General features: G+C 38.5%; 1 protein-coding gene across 1 annotated transcript in view; it reads right to left on the bottom strand.

The window, feature by feature from the left end:
- The window catches only part of LOC124158454 (protein cycle), a 190,374-nt gene that overhangs the window by 51,215 nt on the left and 120,848 nt on the right, over positions 1–18,311 (bottom strand). The gene's annotated exons all lie outside the window — the stretch shown is intronic.

Genomic DNA, 18,311 nt, shown 5'->3' with positions numbered 1-18,311 from the left:
CACGTCACAATTGGCATGAAATGTGACAACATTTAGTCCCAACAGTAATTGCCTCAGCTACACGATAATAAAGTATTTTGTTTGGACAGTGGCAAGTGCTAAGATATAAGCAATCATATACTTATTTGAAGTATCTTCAATAGTAATAAATTCATATGTGTTTGACGGAGCAGCTACAATAATTCTGCTGTTAGAGAACCTGTGAGGACAGTGTACTGAAGATGTATTTAGTGATTTTCAGCAAATTGGAATTCATTTGATTTCGATAGCTCCTGTGCTTAATAAAAAGTGATCATTACATAATTAGAAAGTAACCTTGTTTCATACTATCCGTTGATGAAATTATGAAAAATGTTCGAGGTCCTTAAATCAGCATTTCACTTCCAATTTAGTGTATTATACCAATGCCATGGATGCATGGAACTACCCAGACGGCACATAACCCTCCGTATCTAATTCGTATGTAAATAGTACCCATTGACTACGGGGATACTATGCCGCTCCGTTGCTTTTCGTCAACGGATAATTTCCATTCGCGGCCTGTCGACGAAGCGCGTACGAAGCATGTGAATGTCCGCTATGAAGCGCGTACGATAGGATACGAAGCGCGCAGGAACACAGCACTCAGGCTAATCTCAATCGATTGGGTCGAAAATTAGATATATCGAAACTCGCACGATCGAAAAATGTATCGAACGCAACACAATCGATAGCTACCGACCGTAGCGAGAACCTAAATACGAATCATTATGTATTGTAAGTTCTCAACAGGTAAATAATACTATATCATGGTATTTAGAATTCATGATACAGTATTATTTACCTATTGAGAACTTACAAAACTTATTCGGCCACTTAAATAACTGCGAAAAATGAGATTCTCAAGGCTAATTCACGCATCCCCAGCATCCAGTATTCTTAAGTGGCTCGTACTTGCTTGGAAACCTTGAGATGTTAATAAGAGTAAATTCTTATTAATTTTGACACTAAATAAGACATCACATAGCCCACGAGCATTAAAAAGCTTACCCTAAAGCCTGACGAAATAAAAATTTTAAATAAAAATTGCCGATGAAACAGGATTGCTGACACATCTGCTATTAGTATGATCGAATTCATCAAAATGCAAGCAAAAATTAACGTATAGTTCAGTCTCATCTACTAAAACTTACCCATATCAGGCGCTAAAGTATTTGAAAAATTATTTGGGATGAGTAAAAGTCTCTAGGTCACTGCAGTAAATGTATCAATCTATTAAAAACATGAAAGTCCTGCCAAATCACCAGCATAAACACTTGTAAAATAAAACATGTTATCTCTTAGATCACACCTTCGATTTTATACTTACTTTGCATGAAGTCACCACCACAAGAAATTTTAAAGAGGCAGGAAAGAAAAAACCCACAGAAATACAATACATATATTATGTATTTTCTATTGTCAACCACAATAATATTTCCAATTTTCTCTTCTATCCCACATCTAATTTAGCGAAACAATTACTCTTATTCTCTTTCGAATAGAAAATTATTTAAAAGAGGACTGGTCGATACATAAAAACTATCTTCAATACTTTCTCCGATGAACGTCCACTATCACAGCATCAACTTGCACAAATCAAATCCACATCCACAAATATGTCACTTCTGCCACAGTGTCTGTCTTCTTGGCGACAGGTAACAGTGAAGCAATGGTACCTTCCTCCAATCTGGGCACCTTCAATTCAGCAAGAATTTTCACCTCGTCTTCTCGTCCAAGGCCACAGATTATTTTCTGATATCACAAGGTGCCATGTGAAGCTCACACACCTAAAATTAATAAATAATAAAATACCATGTAACTTATTAGGTCAAATCATTTCCAATTTTTGGTATTTCTGCATGAGAAATCAAATTACTAGGCTCGTAAATATAGAAAATATTTGTATGCCTGATATTTTTATTGTTTTAAACTATAGCATAAGATAATTTGAAATGATGAAAGCCGACGTGTAATACACCATAGGGCAAGCTAAGAAGCAATATTCTATCCTATAAACTTGGCAGCTTATTCCTAGTTTCTCCTTTAACCACACGTTTACCGAATGAATTAATACAAAAAAGACAACTAAAATGCAAGAATTTTCAAAAGAATTGCTGCTACAATATTTTGAATCACCATTTTTAGTACTGAATAGTACTATAGTACTTCAGTACCGAATAGTTCGGGATGTTGATGCATCAACATCCCGAAGCCACTTCTAACTTAAAATTACATCCAAATAATTACAGCGAGAAAGAGTACATACCTCACAGTTTTTCGTAGGGGTGAAATGTTTTCTTCTTATCGCCCAAATGCACTTCTTCTTCAACTCAGGATCTTTTGGAAAGCTAAAAACTTGAACCATGTCCCGGAGTTTCCATTACATCCCGACAATAAACACACGAAAGGCATTTTTAACAAAACTATCTCACAAACACGTTTCTTAAGCCCAGTGAATGAAATTAAAGAATAAGGGAAACTTCACCATTACCAGACACTCTATTTTTCACAAACTTAACCACAAAAATCCCTGAAATGTGGTCAGACGTGACGTAACCGATGCGATCTCCAACGGCTTGTGCCAGCTTGTGAAGGCATGTGATCTTTCTAGGAGGATATGGCACGATGGCACCACCCGCGAAAGAAAATAGTCCCAGACCGAATACAGTTTTATCGATGAGATACAATTTTATCGATGCATATGAATTTGCCAGTCCTCTTGCATCTTTTTTCGTCATTAAAGGAAATAAAGAAACAAAACCTTTTAAGTAACTTCCTAAGCGCGATTTTTGTATCTTGATGGTCCACCCTCGTATTCAGGCACGAAAACTTCCTGTGCCGTCTGGGTAATTCTCTTCAGAATAAAATAGCAATTATTATTGAATAATTGATTTTCTGTATAACTTATAGTAATGTTGAGAGGTGTTTTCACACTCCATGCCGAATTGTTGTGCATTCTGTTTTCATCTTCCTTAAACTCTCCCTTAAAAGAAAAGTCAAACATATTTAAAAATACTCATGATGACTGGTAAAATCACATTCATCCAACAGGTTTGTAATGTTCCTTAGAATTTATCAGCACTTTTTCATGATCTTCAAAAGATGATCACACAATTGTATGTCTTGCATTTAGCATTTATGATTGAAGGAAAAAAAAGTGTGCATAGAAGTTGGTGTACTACTATGAGGACATTAGTATTCATTCTTTTGAGTTGTAGCTACAACTGCTGCAATTTTGCTTATGCCTGTGTACTTTCTTAATATTTTTAAGAGTAAATATTGTGATAACTTTTTATAATTTCAATTTTGGAGTGAATATCGGTAATAAACCACGTTAATGCCTCTTGAAATTGCTGTGATAGTTTATGGATATGCTTAATGAATTTTCTGGTCGGAACATGTCACCCCAGTTACAGGATTTCATTTCCAAATATTTTCCCTCATAGCTTGTAATGCTGATTTTAAAAAAAATTAAAACATCTCCATAGCCATAAAAACACCGTTTACTATTGCTATCCCTATGTGCAACGGTGTAAGAGTCTTTAAGTATAAATTTACATACATAGCCTCAAATAAGTGGGCAGTGAATATGTAAGAAGGAAAGCTATCATGGAACCATAAGTGCTGAGACGTAATATCCCTGTAAACACAAATAGCTACTGAAGCGCTGCAGCAGCGCTACACCGTAGCGCTGCAGACGGTGCCCACGCGCTGCTGACGCGCGACAGCAACCTTCAAATTTCCGTTTTTTGAATGCCACACGCGCTGCTAGAGCGCCACTGTAGCGCTGCAGAACAGCTGCGGCAGCGTTAACGGAGGAGCATCACGAGCGCTGCTGAATAGCTGCAGCAGCGGTGCTACGGCGCCCGAATTTCGCTTTAATTGCGTACTGAATCAAGCTTATCCTTGCCAATGACTACCCGGTGGCCTATCCTCAAAAGCAATTCCATCATTCATGTGCAGGTCTGAATTATCATCGCTGCTATGCTCGTAGATATGTCTACTTGTCCGGGCACTAGTCAGCCTGGATGGTGAATGAAGAAATAGCTATTGGGCATACGCTGTGAAAGAGTACTGAAATAAATTATTAGGTCTTGATTGAATTACGCAGTTCAATCAAGACCTAATACTTTATTTCAGTACTCCTTCATAGCTTATGCCCAACAGCTATTTCTTCATTCACCATCCAGGCTGACTAGTGCCCGGACAAGTAGACATATCTACGAGCATAGCAGCGATGATAATTCAGACCTGCACATGAATGATGGAATTGCTTTTGGGGATTTACACTGAAAGCATACCATCAATGAAAAGGTCCGGAATAACCTGCATAACTATGGCCACATAGTAAACCAAAACGAAATTACCTTGACAAGAAGTTTGGCACACAGGGTAGAATTCTATGACGGTCATAACCTAGAAAGTAAAATTTCCATAGACTTCCACTCTAGGCTTACCATCAGTACTTCACTCAACCAAAACAGCATTAGTTATCAAATCTCGAATCAAAAAAAGAATGCAAAATTAAGAACTGGTAACCACTCCATACAAAGCGTACAACAATCTTCAGAATAAAGCATACCTTAAACACAGATACTTACTCACCATTCGCTATATAGCATTATCCTTACAGCAGCATGAGTTTATGGTAGAAGAATAAAATCGCAAAAATTCAAAATATGCTTTAAAAAAATTTATTTTCAGTGCATCTTTTAATTTGCATCCCAAAATGTTACAGAACAAAGAGACAGTATGCAAGGCCAGATTTAAATAGCAATTAATGGCAATGGAAGTTTCTCTGCCCTCTCCTCAGAATATAAATTTGAAAATTAGAGAATAAACAAAATTCATCTGAAGTAATTAATGCATGATATGTCAGCAGAAGCAATGCAACGAAAAATCATCAAAAGCAAAGGCAACAAACATAGTACTCAATATAGAATGAGAATGCACCACAATTCCTAGTTACAGAACAAAATGACAGTACCCAAGGGCAGAATTGCATGGCATATAATAGCAGTGGAAGTTTTTATGCTCTTTCTTCGAAATACAAAACTGAAAATTAGAGAATAAACAGTGGTCGTTTAAAGTAATTATGCTAGACACATCAGATGAAGCAAGAGCAATTCAATGTAAAATAAAAGCATATATTCATAATAATGCAACAGTATACACAATCGCTGTCAAAAACGGATCTCCTTCTCCTGGTGCAATTGCTGGTACCACTCTCCTATCTTTTTATTTATTTTACCAAAACCAACATGAACCAGCGTAGGCTTCTTATCAGCATCTGAGAAAATACCAAAGAACACACATAAAGCATCTACTGATACAAAAGACGCAATCAATGGGAGATCAATTGTAAAAGGAGGGAATGAATAAATGACAAGATTAAAAACTATACCAAGAATAGCTTTGTAATAATAATAATATTTATCATGATGAATCATAAGCACGCAAGAGGATTCCCACATGCACACCACACGGTCACAACAATGTTACATACGCCAGAAAATTACACTCTCTCATTCATATAAAGGCTAAACTTGCCAAACACTCATGAAGGCAATCTACCCTGAAGCTAGAACTTGCAAAAACATTGTCAATATTTTCTAATTTGTTCTCAGAAGGTTCAGTGAACACACTCTTGAAGTAGGAATTCAATAAATTGGCTTTCACGAAACTGTTTGCTAATACTTATCCATCATCGTATTTTAGCGATCAAACGGAAGATATTTTACATTGCTCGTACTTCCCTAACACCAGACCAAAATGCTTTTGAGTTATCCCGTTACTCCTCTACCAGTGTTTTCATTTTAAAATTCGTCAATGCATTCCTGAAGGCGTACTTAAGTTTTAAACAACTTATATTTTTTAATTAGTAACACGAGATAATTACTGGATAAATCAGTATTGACATCTTCCATTTTAGCAGGGCATTCTCTGTCGCTTTAATGATTTTTTCACTCCCGCGTCAGCCCATCTCGTTAGACAATATTTTTAGTATTTTACTAAAAAGGCTGGCTAACTAAAAACTTTTGAGCTGTGAACTTTTCCCGTGACATGCGTTACAAATTTCCTATTTCACTATTAATGGAAACCTATATGATCATTATGTTAAAGCTTATTTCCAATGGTTCCAAACATAACTACGACAACGTATGTAAACAAAAACACTCACTCTTAAAATGTGTTTATATTCACCATGAAAGAATGCCAATTCTGCCTAATTTCAAGGAGAATTTAATTTAAAGTAACTAAAATTATACATTTTAAAAGAAGATGATAAATTCTTACCTAATAAGAAAATCCCCAAGGACGATCAACAGTTCCACAACGTTGGCCGCCATAGCCTCACCAAACTTCCCAAGCACCCTGGTAAACAATCGCGTATCGCGTAGCGGAGGATTGTTGCACAAACTCGCATTTGCAGCGTTCCAGCAGCGTGCTGCAGGCATGCTTTGCGCATGCGCTGTTGATGCGCTGCAATTGCATGTTTCGCCAGCGTGCTGCGAAAGAGCGCTGCACAAGCGCTGTTATCGCGCTTCATTGAAACGGAAACGAACTTGCAGCTGTGAAACCCCTGTGCAGCGCTGCTGCAGCTATTTGTGTTTACAGGGATATTGAACTCATTGATTCATCATTATAGATGTAATGGGGAGCCAATGTTGAGTTTCATGGGGAAACCAATGTAACCAGATTGGGTAGCCCATATTGTGTTTCGTGGGGTAGCCAATGTGGGGCTACAAGGGGTAGCCAACATTGGGCCATTATGGGCTTTCATTGGCATTCCATGGCCATTGAAAGCCATCATTACCATCTTGGTCCAACATCAGCCTAATGCGGTAGACTACTGGGGTATTACTAGAATTTTTTGAGTCATGGATACTACACATATTGGATCAGAAAAAATGAACAAGTTTCTTCAACTAGATAATTTAACACTTATGGACAAGTCAAAGTTTTTTCTCATTGAATATAGACATTCGAAAAAATTTTAATATAAGCTTTTTTTAATTTAATATAAAATTTGAATTTAAGCTGTTTTAGCACATAGATATTGTGACCTTTGTTCATAAAATAGTATATGGTAACAAGTTTTTATGATACCATGCATTGAATTTTATTGGAGTTTTCACTTCCTAAATATCTTATAATTTCATAGAATGGAGGAGAGTGAAGCATCCTCAACATCCTCTGATGAAGAAGTACTTGATATATTGAGAGTTGTACCAAGAATGAGAGTCATAAGGGAGCGACAAAATCCATCCCACCTCTACAACGATGAATAATTTTGTGAAAGATTCAGATTATATAAGAATTTGGTAATGGACATTCTACAAAAAAATGAAAATAATTTAAAGCCACTGACTAGAAGAAGCAAGTCCATCACACCTCTCAATCAATTACTCATTACCCTAAGATTTTTTGCTACAGGAATCTTTCAAATAGTTATAGGAGATACATTTAGAGTTCATAAATCAACAGTTTGTAGGATTATTAAGAAAGTAACACATTAATTGGCCCTCCTCGGTCCACAGTACATTTGTTTCCCTAAAAATGAAAATTTAGTTAATATGAAAACAAAGTTTTTTAATGTTGCTGGGTTTCCTTCTGTGATTGGTTGCATTGATGGTACACACATACCAATTCAATCTCCAGGGGCCTAAGTCTGTAACTTCGTTTTCTCCCGAGTTGGGAGAAAATAGACTCGTGAAGCCCCCGTTTCATCCAACTGAAGTCCGTAACTCGTTTCTCCCGGTAACGGAGAAAACTTTCTCCCAGTAACGGAGAAAGAGTTTCTCCTGGAGAATATCTTTCTCCCGACTGAAGTCCGTAACGCGATTCGGAGGAACTGACGCACCCTGGACGGGTGCTTCGGAGTCACCCGCCCGGGACCCGCCGATTCATTTTCTCCCTAGGAGAAAACGAGGATAATAGCAATGTCGGACCGTTGTGGATGATCGTACTGCGGTTCTATTAGCTTACTCTTATATATTTTTTACGTATTTGTGACAAGAATAGAAATTTTTGTATGGCTGCATTTGCAAGGAAACTACGTGCAGTGAACTTTCATTGTGCCTCTAGTATAAGTGAACAAAATTTGTGTCCTTAGTGTACCCCTTAGTGAATTGATTGCATATAGACGATGAAGTAAAGAGTGAAGTGTGTTGTGAATGTAACATCTTCGACGAAATTATTTCGTACGTATATAACTTAGGGTATGAATCAACCGTATACATTTCGATGAAAGGTATCTAACTATTACGAAGGGGATATGTTTCATAACAAAATTCACTAACTCTTGGTTAACTATGTGGTATTCCATTATTTCCTGGATATAGACAGTTACTTATACCACTTATTTTATAAGAGCGCAACCCGGGTTTCAATGAGTAATCATCATCATCAGGCGCTAATTATAATTTGTTTATCTTGTTGTTAATCTTGTTGTTACCTAGTTACTTGATGAATTTTAAAACGGACGCCAGAATAGGTGAAAAGGATGGGTAGAGGTATTCATTTATAAGGGTACTATCTTGATTTTTAATAATTTTTAAAATTTCTAACTGTTCCCTAGAATCCAGTTCTCGGCGGTCATTGCAAAAATTTAAAATATTCATTTTAAAATCGCTTCTGTGGCAGTTACATATTAAGTGCTTAGCAAAATTACTCTTTTCATCTTTATTATGTTTGTAAGCACTTAAATGTTCTTTTTTCCTAATTTCAAAACTTCTTCCTGTCTGTTCCACGTATACACCATTGCAATCGCTGCATTTCAAAGAATATACTCAACTTCTATCCAATCGGTCTATATGGTCCTTGCATTTAACGATCAGTCTCCTTAAGGTGGAATAAGGTTTAAAAGCCAAGCGGAATTTGTCCTTGGGTAAATGATGAGCCATTTTCAGAGAAAGTGCATCGAGGTACGTCACTGTGCACCACTGCTTCTTTTTATCCTCGTCCGCCGAAAACATTTGGTCGATAGCCAATCTTCTCTGTTTTTTTAAAATCAGTTTATCTATTAAATTTTGAGAATAACCGTTGGCAGAAGCAATTTGTTTAATGGTGATGATTTCTTTCTTAAAGTCTTCTTTGGAAAGTGGTATGCTTAACAGGCGATGAATCATGGAATGAAAAGCCATAAGTTTGTGTGAGTAATGGTGTCTTGAACTTGCTGGGATGACATGATCGGTATAACAGGGTTTCCGAAAAATGGAGAAGGAATGCCGGCATTAATCGAGTTTGATTGTAAGATCCAGATAATTTAAGCAATGGTTGGAGTCTCTTTCACAGGTAAATGAAATTGTAGGATGGATGTCATTCAAAAAACTCAAGAACATATCCAGTTGCCGATCAGTTCCATTCCAAAGCACAATAATATCGTCAACGTACCGGTACCAGTATACCACAGACTTTGTAGGCTATGCCCTGAGCTAAAAATTTTCCTTTCCAAACTATCAACAAAAACATCTGCCAGCAACGGAGAAAGTGGTGAGCCCATAGCGAGGCCACTACTTTGTTTGTAAAATTTACCATCGAACTTGAAATAATTTTGTGCCACACATATTTTGAGAAGGGTGGATAATTCGTCCTTCATTTTCTTTACAATATTGGCTGCCCCCAGGAGATCTATTGTTAGGCCGGTTGCCTCCTCTGGTGGCACACAAGTGAAAAGGTTGACGATATCAAAAGATACTAGTCTTGAGTTCTTCGGAGGTATGATGTCTTTAATTTTGTCCACAAGATCAAGCGAATTTTTGATACCACGCTTAGACATAAATGCAGAGTGCTGCGAGATCAGTTGAGTCAAGGTATGGGCAAGTTTGTGCGCTGGAGCGCTTATACTCGACACCACTGGTCTGATTGGTGCGTCCGGTTTGTGAATTTTAATGAGCCCATAAATATGTTTCATATTTGAACTAGTTGTAATTTAGGGATACATCGAACGCCTGTTAATGTTAATTCGTTTGTTCGCTTCTAAGTTCTGTTTGATTTTATTACGTATTGCATCTATTACCAATTCCCAATTCGTTGTGAGATTGTGAGCTTTTGGCAGTGTTTACATTTCACGCATTTCGTTGCGTTGTTTGTTTTTGTTTTGGTCATATCTTGGTTACGGTGAGAGTGATAGTGAAATTCGAAGTTTGTTGGTGTTACAATAACTGGTTTGGCAATTTGTTTCAGACTATTCATTTAATTGTCTTCGCAATGTTAATGTGAAATAACGTAATATGATTCTAAGTCGTTAGTGATGAGTAGGAAGTGAGGTGTGAAGAATCCTTTCGAACTTCAAGGAGTGCAAATTCTTTTAGTGTGTGCAAAGTGATTGGAAAACCGATTATCATGTTTTATTAGTGTTACATAACAGTGTTTTATATTTATTGTGAGCCAAGCTTTTTATTGAAACAGTTTGTGGCGCCCTTGGCCGGGCGACTCGACGTATTGGCGCTAGTTGACGCGGAATGCATTGCATAGAACATTCGAGACACCGCAAGGTCGGCGCGAACTTGTATATATACCCCAAAATTGTGAGAATAAAGTTCAGTGTGTTTCCTCAACCGAGCTACGCGTGTCATTCCTCGAGAAATCTTACCTTACCTCCGCAAGTTGATACCGAATATAATGATTATAAGTATCAAAAAGATAGAAATGTGTGCGTTGTAGTGCTGTATGTGATATGATGAGCAATAAATATGTACAAGTAAGGATAATTTTGCTTTGTTTTCTACATAAATACCTCTAGTAAACCATTTTCCACATGTTTTCGCTATTCTACGCTGACAGTATTTGAAAATTTTAAATGTAGCGAGGCAGGTTGTTGTGTTTCCTAAACTATAACAATTTGGGAGTTGGTAACATATGTTACTAATTGCTCGCACGTAGGTATTTGCAAGAATAAATATGTACCATTCACACATTTACCGAAACGTTATTTTCTTTACGATTCTTTTCTGCACAGCAAATTTTTCAATTTTCTTTTTCCACTCCCACATGGTGTATTTCAGCTTTTCGAGTATAAATGCATGTAATACTGACGTTGCCAGTTATGTTTTTCCATACTCATCATGCATTCAGCAATGAAAGTAAGCATCCGAAGTGCAAAAAATATGCCATATATATCATCAATGAATACAGCGGCTGTTTGTATACAAGATTTCCTACGTCTAAAACGTGATTAAATGTTTATATTAAATGTGTATAATAATGTTTATATTAATGTTTATGTTTATGGATGATTCAATACCTATATTTACATAGAGATGAGTATTGTTGTTGTTGTTGATCTCTGCTAATAAATTCGGGTAGTATCAAATGGTGATCGATGCGAGAGATATCTTTATTATTTACCGGCCATCAGTCACAACAAGTTGGCGACGAGGATTAAAAAAAAAGAAAGATTGTGAAGTGCAAAGACCAGAAAAAACCTTGTCGACGCTTATTTACGTAAATTTAACCCGGATATAATGGACTCAAAACAGCTCAAAGAATTACTTTCTGCGCTGACTTCCGTCATCAAAAATCAGCAAACCACACCAGCTCCGCAGATAATTCCATTTGAAGCCTACGACGCAAAAACTGAAAAGTTTTCTTCGTATATGGAACGCTTCAATAATTACTGCGATCTCAAGAACGTCAGCGATGATATAAAAAAGGCTCAACTCCTGCGTTCATCGATCGGAAAAGATCACTACAATAATCTTGCTGCATTTCTGGGACCAGATGATCTTATTAAAGAAATCGATTTCAAAACCTCGAAGGCTCATTTTGAGAAAATGCTGTCACCATCAGTCTCAACGGTCGTCTCACAGCATTATTTTCTCAGCATTATACAATTTATGCATTACATATAATTGTCTTTCCGGCAAATAAAGATTATTATTATTATTATTATTATTACTCAACAGCCGCATCAATCAATTTCGGATTTCGTCGCATCGCTGAAGGGAAAGCTTAAAGACTGTGATTTCTACGCTACTTGTCCTACTACCACGTGCAAAAAGAAGTTCTCAATAGCTGATATATTCCTCTGTGCTCAGTTTATCAGAGGCCTGAAGGATAGCTGGATACGAGAAGCGATACTGCAAGAGACAAATCTCAAGGATTTCGACGGAATCCTGACGAAAGCCACAGCACTAGAAGCATCTCGCTTCGAATCGGGACAGTTGAGTAAATCGCCTGAGAAGACATCGGATCAAGCCGCAGATACAAATAAGATTTATCGTCGTCAAGAAGGAAAACGTCGCAGTCGCCGGAGTTCCGAATCTCAAGATAATCGCCGTCAGTCCAACTCTCATCCGCGTCATTTTTCCCATTCCCGCAATTCTAGAGGGCATATTAATTATCGGTCATTAGGTCTCGATGGTATTTGCCTCAAATGTGGTCGCACAAACCATAAATCGCGAGATTGCAGAACAATGCGCGAATCTCTAAAGTGCATTTCCTGTGGGAAAATCGGTCACATTTCCAAAGTCTGCATCACCACCCTGCTCCGTAAATCGAAGACCAACACCCTGTCGTCTCAGCGGTCTCAAGAACAAGAAGAAGATCGTCATTCAAACAATGATTATGGCATCACTCGCATCGAAGACACTGAGGATTTGTATGAAGTTGGACCAGACACCGATAAATACATCGTAACAGTCACTCTCAATAACAAGCCGCAGTCGTTCGAAGTGGATTCAGGTGCGCGTTTCTCTTTAATCTCAGAACCCGATTTCAACAAACTTGGACTTAGTATACCGCTTCAACCGACATCAATTTCTTTCCGCTCATACTCAGACCACGTTATCAAACCCAAAGGCAAAGTTACTGTCTCGGTTACCTATAATAGGAAGTCAATGGACGCCGATCTATTTATAGTACCAGCAGGGCATGATGCTCTACTCGGACGAATGTGGATTCGTGGACTCGGAATTAGTCTAAAAGAAATAGATAACCATGAATCAGGTCTTCGCACTGTCAATGTGAAAGTAGTCACCTCACTAGAAGACATCTTCAAGAAATATGAACAAATTTTTGAAGAAAGAATCGGGTGTGTTCCAAACGTCGAAGTACATCTTCAACTTAGAGAAGGCGTGACACCCATTTTTAACCGTGAACGAGATGTTCCTTTTGCATTGAGAGAGAGAGTTGAAAGAGAGTTATCCACATTGGAAAAACAAGGTGTCATCACTCCCATTATATCAAGTGACTGGGGATCGCCACTCGTGGTAATACCTAAGCCCGATGGAGGAGTGAGGCTATGCGTAGACTACAAATGTGGGGTGAATTCTAGACTCGTTGCATCAAATTACCCCATCCGCAGAATAGACGAGGTTCTCCACAGCCTCAGAGGTTCCAAGTATTTTTGCAAATTGGACTTGTACAAGGCTTACCTGCATTTACGGGTCGATGAAGAAGGGAGCAAGATTCAAACGATTTCAACACACAAAGGCACGTTCCGAATGAATCGCCTCAGCTTCGGGATTAAGACTGCTCCAGCGGAATTCAATCGCATTCTAGGTCAATTGTTGAATGGCTTACCAAAGGTGGAGGCATACTTCGATGACATTATCTGTCATGGTTCAGATCTTGAAGAATGTACCAGAAATCTTACTGCATGTTTGGAACGCCTCAGAGAGAATGATCTTCATCTCAATCGTGCCAAATGTTCATTCTTCAAGGAAAGCATCAGTTATCTTGGTCATGTAGTGTCGCATAATCAGATTCAAAAGTGCCCAGTTAAAATTCAAGCAGTTTCTCAAATGCCACGACCAAAGGATTTAGGTGAGTTGAGGAGATTCCTGGGCTTAGTAACATATTATTCCAGGTTTATTCCAGACTTCTCTTCAAAGTCCTATCCACTACGCCGCTTGCTAAGAACGGGTGAACGCTTCGTTTGGTCTGCTGCTGAAGAAGCTGCCTTCGTAAATCTCAAATCAGAGTTGTGCTCGGATAGACTACTCATTCCATTCGATCCATCAAAGCAAGTCATACTCACAACTGATGCCTCACCAACTGGGATAGCTGCAGTACTTAGCCATGATATTGATGGTCATGAGCGCCCAATTGCTTATGCCTCACGAGCTCTGACGCAGGCTGAGTCTAATTATAGTCAGCTTGACAGAGAGGCCTTGGCCATTATATATGCAACAACGCACTTCTTCAACTACATTTTCGGAAAGCGTTTCGTTCTCGTCACAGATAATGAGCCACTCTCAAGGATTTTTCACCCAGATCGTCCACTACCACAGATGACCTCTTCGCGTTTATTGAGGTATGCATCTTTTCTCAGTGGTCTTGATTACACAGTTCGATGCAAGAAGGGGAGAGAGAATGAGAATGTTGACTGTTTATCTCGCGCCTCAGCCTCTACATCTAGTCCTTCTCTAGAAATCTCTATCGATCAAGAAATCAACGCTTTGCATGCTGAAACCCTGCTACAAATCTCGAGCGCATCAATCACTGCAGATATTGTTGCTGAGGAAACCGCCAAGGATCCAGAGTTGCAAGCGCTTCTACAGGAGCTCAAGACCAGCCGCAAGGATAGCCCGTACACTGTCTCTGGTGACATGTTGTTCCGCTCTGATCGTGCAGTAATTCCGAAGTCACTCCAAGCACAAATTCTTAAAGAGCTTCATATGTCGCATTTGGGAGTCACGAAGATGAAGCAACTTGCCCGGAGATACGTGTACTGGGAAGGGTTAGACAAAGATATAGAACGTCTTGTTAAGAGTTGCGAGCCCTGTGCTAAGGTCCGCCACAGTCCGCCGAAAGCGCCGATTCATCACTGGAATCAGCCTGATGAGAATTGGGAGAGGGTGCATATCGATTTTGCAGGGCCATTTGATAGCCAATTTTTCCTAATGTGTGTGGATGCAAGGTCGAAGTGGGCAGAAGTCCGCATGATCCATGGCGCTCCATCCTCTGCCAAAACAATCGTTACGCTGGAGGGCATCTTTTCAGTACATGGCTACCCTTCCGTAATGGTGTCGGACAATGCAAGCATCTTCAGGAGCGAAGAGTTCCTAAAATACTGCAAAGAGCGAGGAATATTCCAGAAGTTCAGCGCACCTAATCACCCAGCCACAAATGGACTTGCGGAACGCAGCATCCAGACATTGAAGAGGAGGCTTATAGCTGCTGCTGATGATCCTACTCCACTAACCACCAAGTTACGGGACATTATGTTCCGCTATAGGGCAACACCTTTGGCCTCAGGTCGGACTCCTGCAGAGCTGTACTTAAAGAGGAGGATCCGCACTCGTCTCGATGCCCTGCTTCCCAACTGCAAAGCTTTTGTCCCAACAAAACATACTAACTCACGAATTCGCAGTCTCCAGTTGGGGGAGAGAGTACAGGTGAAGATTTATGCAGGAATTCATCACAGTTGGCAGTTTGGCATCGTATTAAAGAAGCTCGGCAATTGCCATTACATCGTAAAGTTGGATAACGGTCGAATCATAAAACGTCACATCAATCAGCTGATAGCCACCTTGGTTCCGAAGAAACAAGTCACATTCTCGCCTTTGTTTCCACAACACACAATGGGTGTGCCATCCTCAGCAGGAGCTGCAGGGGTGCCTCCTGATTATCAATTGCCGCCAACCCACCAATCGCCGCTGGCACCTTCTCCTCCGCAAGTCGTTCGACCAACCCCGTCTCCTTCGGCCAGTAGCCTCCTACCGCACCTTCCCAGGAACCGGCAAAAGCCGACCTATCTTAAAGACTATGTTGTCTTCAAATAAGTGGGCCAACTTGTTGTGACTGATGGCCGGTAAATAATAAAGATATCTCTCGCATCGATCACCATTTGATACTACCCGAATTTATTAGCAGAGATCAACAACAGCAACAATACTCATCTCTATGTAAATATAGGTATTGAATCATCCATAAACATAAACATTAATATAAACATTATTATACACATTTAATATAAACATTTAATCACATTAGTAACATATGTTACTAATTGCTCGCGCGTAGGTATTTGCAAGAATAAATATGTACCATTCACACATTTACCGAAACGTTATTTTCTTTACGATTCTTTTCTGCACAGCAAATTTTTCAATTTTCTTTTTCCACTCCCACATGGTGTATTTCAGCTTTTCGAGTATAAATGCATGTAATACTGACGTTGCCAGTTATGTTTTTCCATACTCATCATGCATTCAGCAATGAAAGTAAGCATCCGAAGTGCAAAAAATATGCCATATATATCATCAATGAATACAGCGGCTGTTTGTATACAAGATTTCCTACGTCTAAAACAAAAATGCTTTGGTGTTACGCATTATTCTCTCCTTTTTCAATGGTATAATATACTCTTTTGTGTGTACTAATGAACAAATATATCTGCGATGGATTTAAATCGATTTATCCACTACCAATTATAATTTCAATGCATCAATTTCTTTTATTTGAAAGTTTAACTTTAATAATGAATGAGTAGCCCTTATTACAGGTGAGAATCGTTTGATTTCCCTCTCGTTTTTTTATTTGAAACAAAGCATTTCTATTGGTTCTTCACGGTATCGCCGGCTTCGGATTCAATATTTTTCATACCTATCTGCTCTTCCTATCCGATACTGAGAATTAGAGTTTTCTCCGGTAGCGGTCAGGAACTGATGTTTTCTCCGCCAAGTTACGGACTACAGTCGAGAGAAAACTACGGTAGAAAACACTTTCTCTGGAGAAAGGAGATTTCAAGTTACGGACTTAGGCCCCAGGGGGAGATAATGCAGAACTGTTCCGCTATAGAAAAGGCTATTTCTCCATCAACGTGCAGGTTGTTCGTGATGCAGACCTAAAAGTTATCGATATTGTTTCCCGATGGCCTGGGTCCACACACGATAGTACAATTTTCAATGCTTCCTGTATTCGTGCTCAATTGGAAGCTAAAGAGTTAGGTAGTGGTTATCTTTTGGGAGACAGTGCCTATCCTTGCAGGCCCTACCTAATGACACCCGTAGCTAATCCAGCCACAGCTGCACAGCATCGATATAATTCTTCCCATATAAAAACAAGGAACATTGTTGAGAGGGCAATAGGGGTATGGAAAAGGAGGTTCCCCTGCTTATCACTTGGTCTAAGGACTACTATGAATACAACATTGTCTGTAATAGTTGCAACAGCCATTCTGAATAATTTGGCTATAATTCCTGATGACCATATTGATGATGTGGATGACTTTGGGGAGGCAGAAGATCAAGCTATTGAGGAAAACCCAAATGCTCTTGGAAATGATACCAGAAATACAATAATTGATACCTATTTTAATTAAACTTTGGTCGTACACCCCAAACTTTCTTTCATAAATAAATGTTAACAGCCCAGTATATTGTATTTTATGTTTGCTTATATTGCTTTGAATAATTATATCACTACTGTTTGAGTTACATACTCATTTTCAGTAAAATAAATGACTGAAAATACATGAAGTTTACTTTTGCCATAGCAGGAAAAAATTAAAATCAATGATAAAATTACATGTGTTGTGTGCCAAGATGCACACTGGGCTAATTGCCTGGTAGAAAGGACCAAGCAATGAGTCTGACTAAAACGATTGCTAAATTTGTGTTTAGGAGTGCAGCATCTTTGTATTGGAGCCCCAACGATTCACGCTAAAGTTATAATGCAACATATACCAAAGCGATATGAAAGCCCTCATTAGCATTCAAAATGCATTGCAATTGGTTGGCAAATAATGTTAAGGAGATGTTGGGTTGGAATAGTCAAGATTTATCATGGATAAGGCTATTCTAATTTGCAATTGAAAATGACTGATAGTATTTTATTTTCAAATCTATTCTAAGACATTGCTCCAAAAGTATGTAATGCATGCTTCATGAGGTGATCCACTCACAGCCCTATGTTCTAGCTCAAGAATAGGAAACTTTTATGAATTGACTCTGCTTGGCCCATAAACATTGAAGCAGGCAGGAAATATCCTCCACTCAAAGTGTATGGCACTAGATTAGTTCTTGGAACAATGATTCAAGTTATAACTCACATGGGCCACCCCTTAAAAGAGTTGGGCACTTCTGATAATGAATGAAATTCAGTAGGAATTCAATTGAAAAATTTGCAGATAATGATTAGTGGCTTTTCTATGAATTAAAATCAAATAATTTAGCACAAACAATTTCATTTAATACTTTTAAATAACAACCCTATATCATTGCAAAATTTGGAATAAAAATGTTACATATATCACAATGCTTAACTCTCTTCATGCTCACAGAATTCATGTAGACTTTTTATTCTATTCAATTCCAAAATTTTCTTTTCCAGCTTAATTT

The sequence above is a fragment of the Ischnura elegans genome, chromosome 5 (genome assembly GCF_921293095.1).
Source record: "Ischnura elegans chromosome 5, ioIscEleg1.1, whole genome shotgun sequence".
In the NCBI taxonomy this organism is placed as follows: Eukaryota; Metazoa; Arthropoda; class Insecta; order Odonata; family Coenagrionidae; genus Ischnura; species Ischnura elegans.
This window is presented reverse-complemented; position numbering and strand designations above follow the sequence as displayed.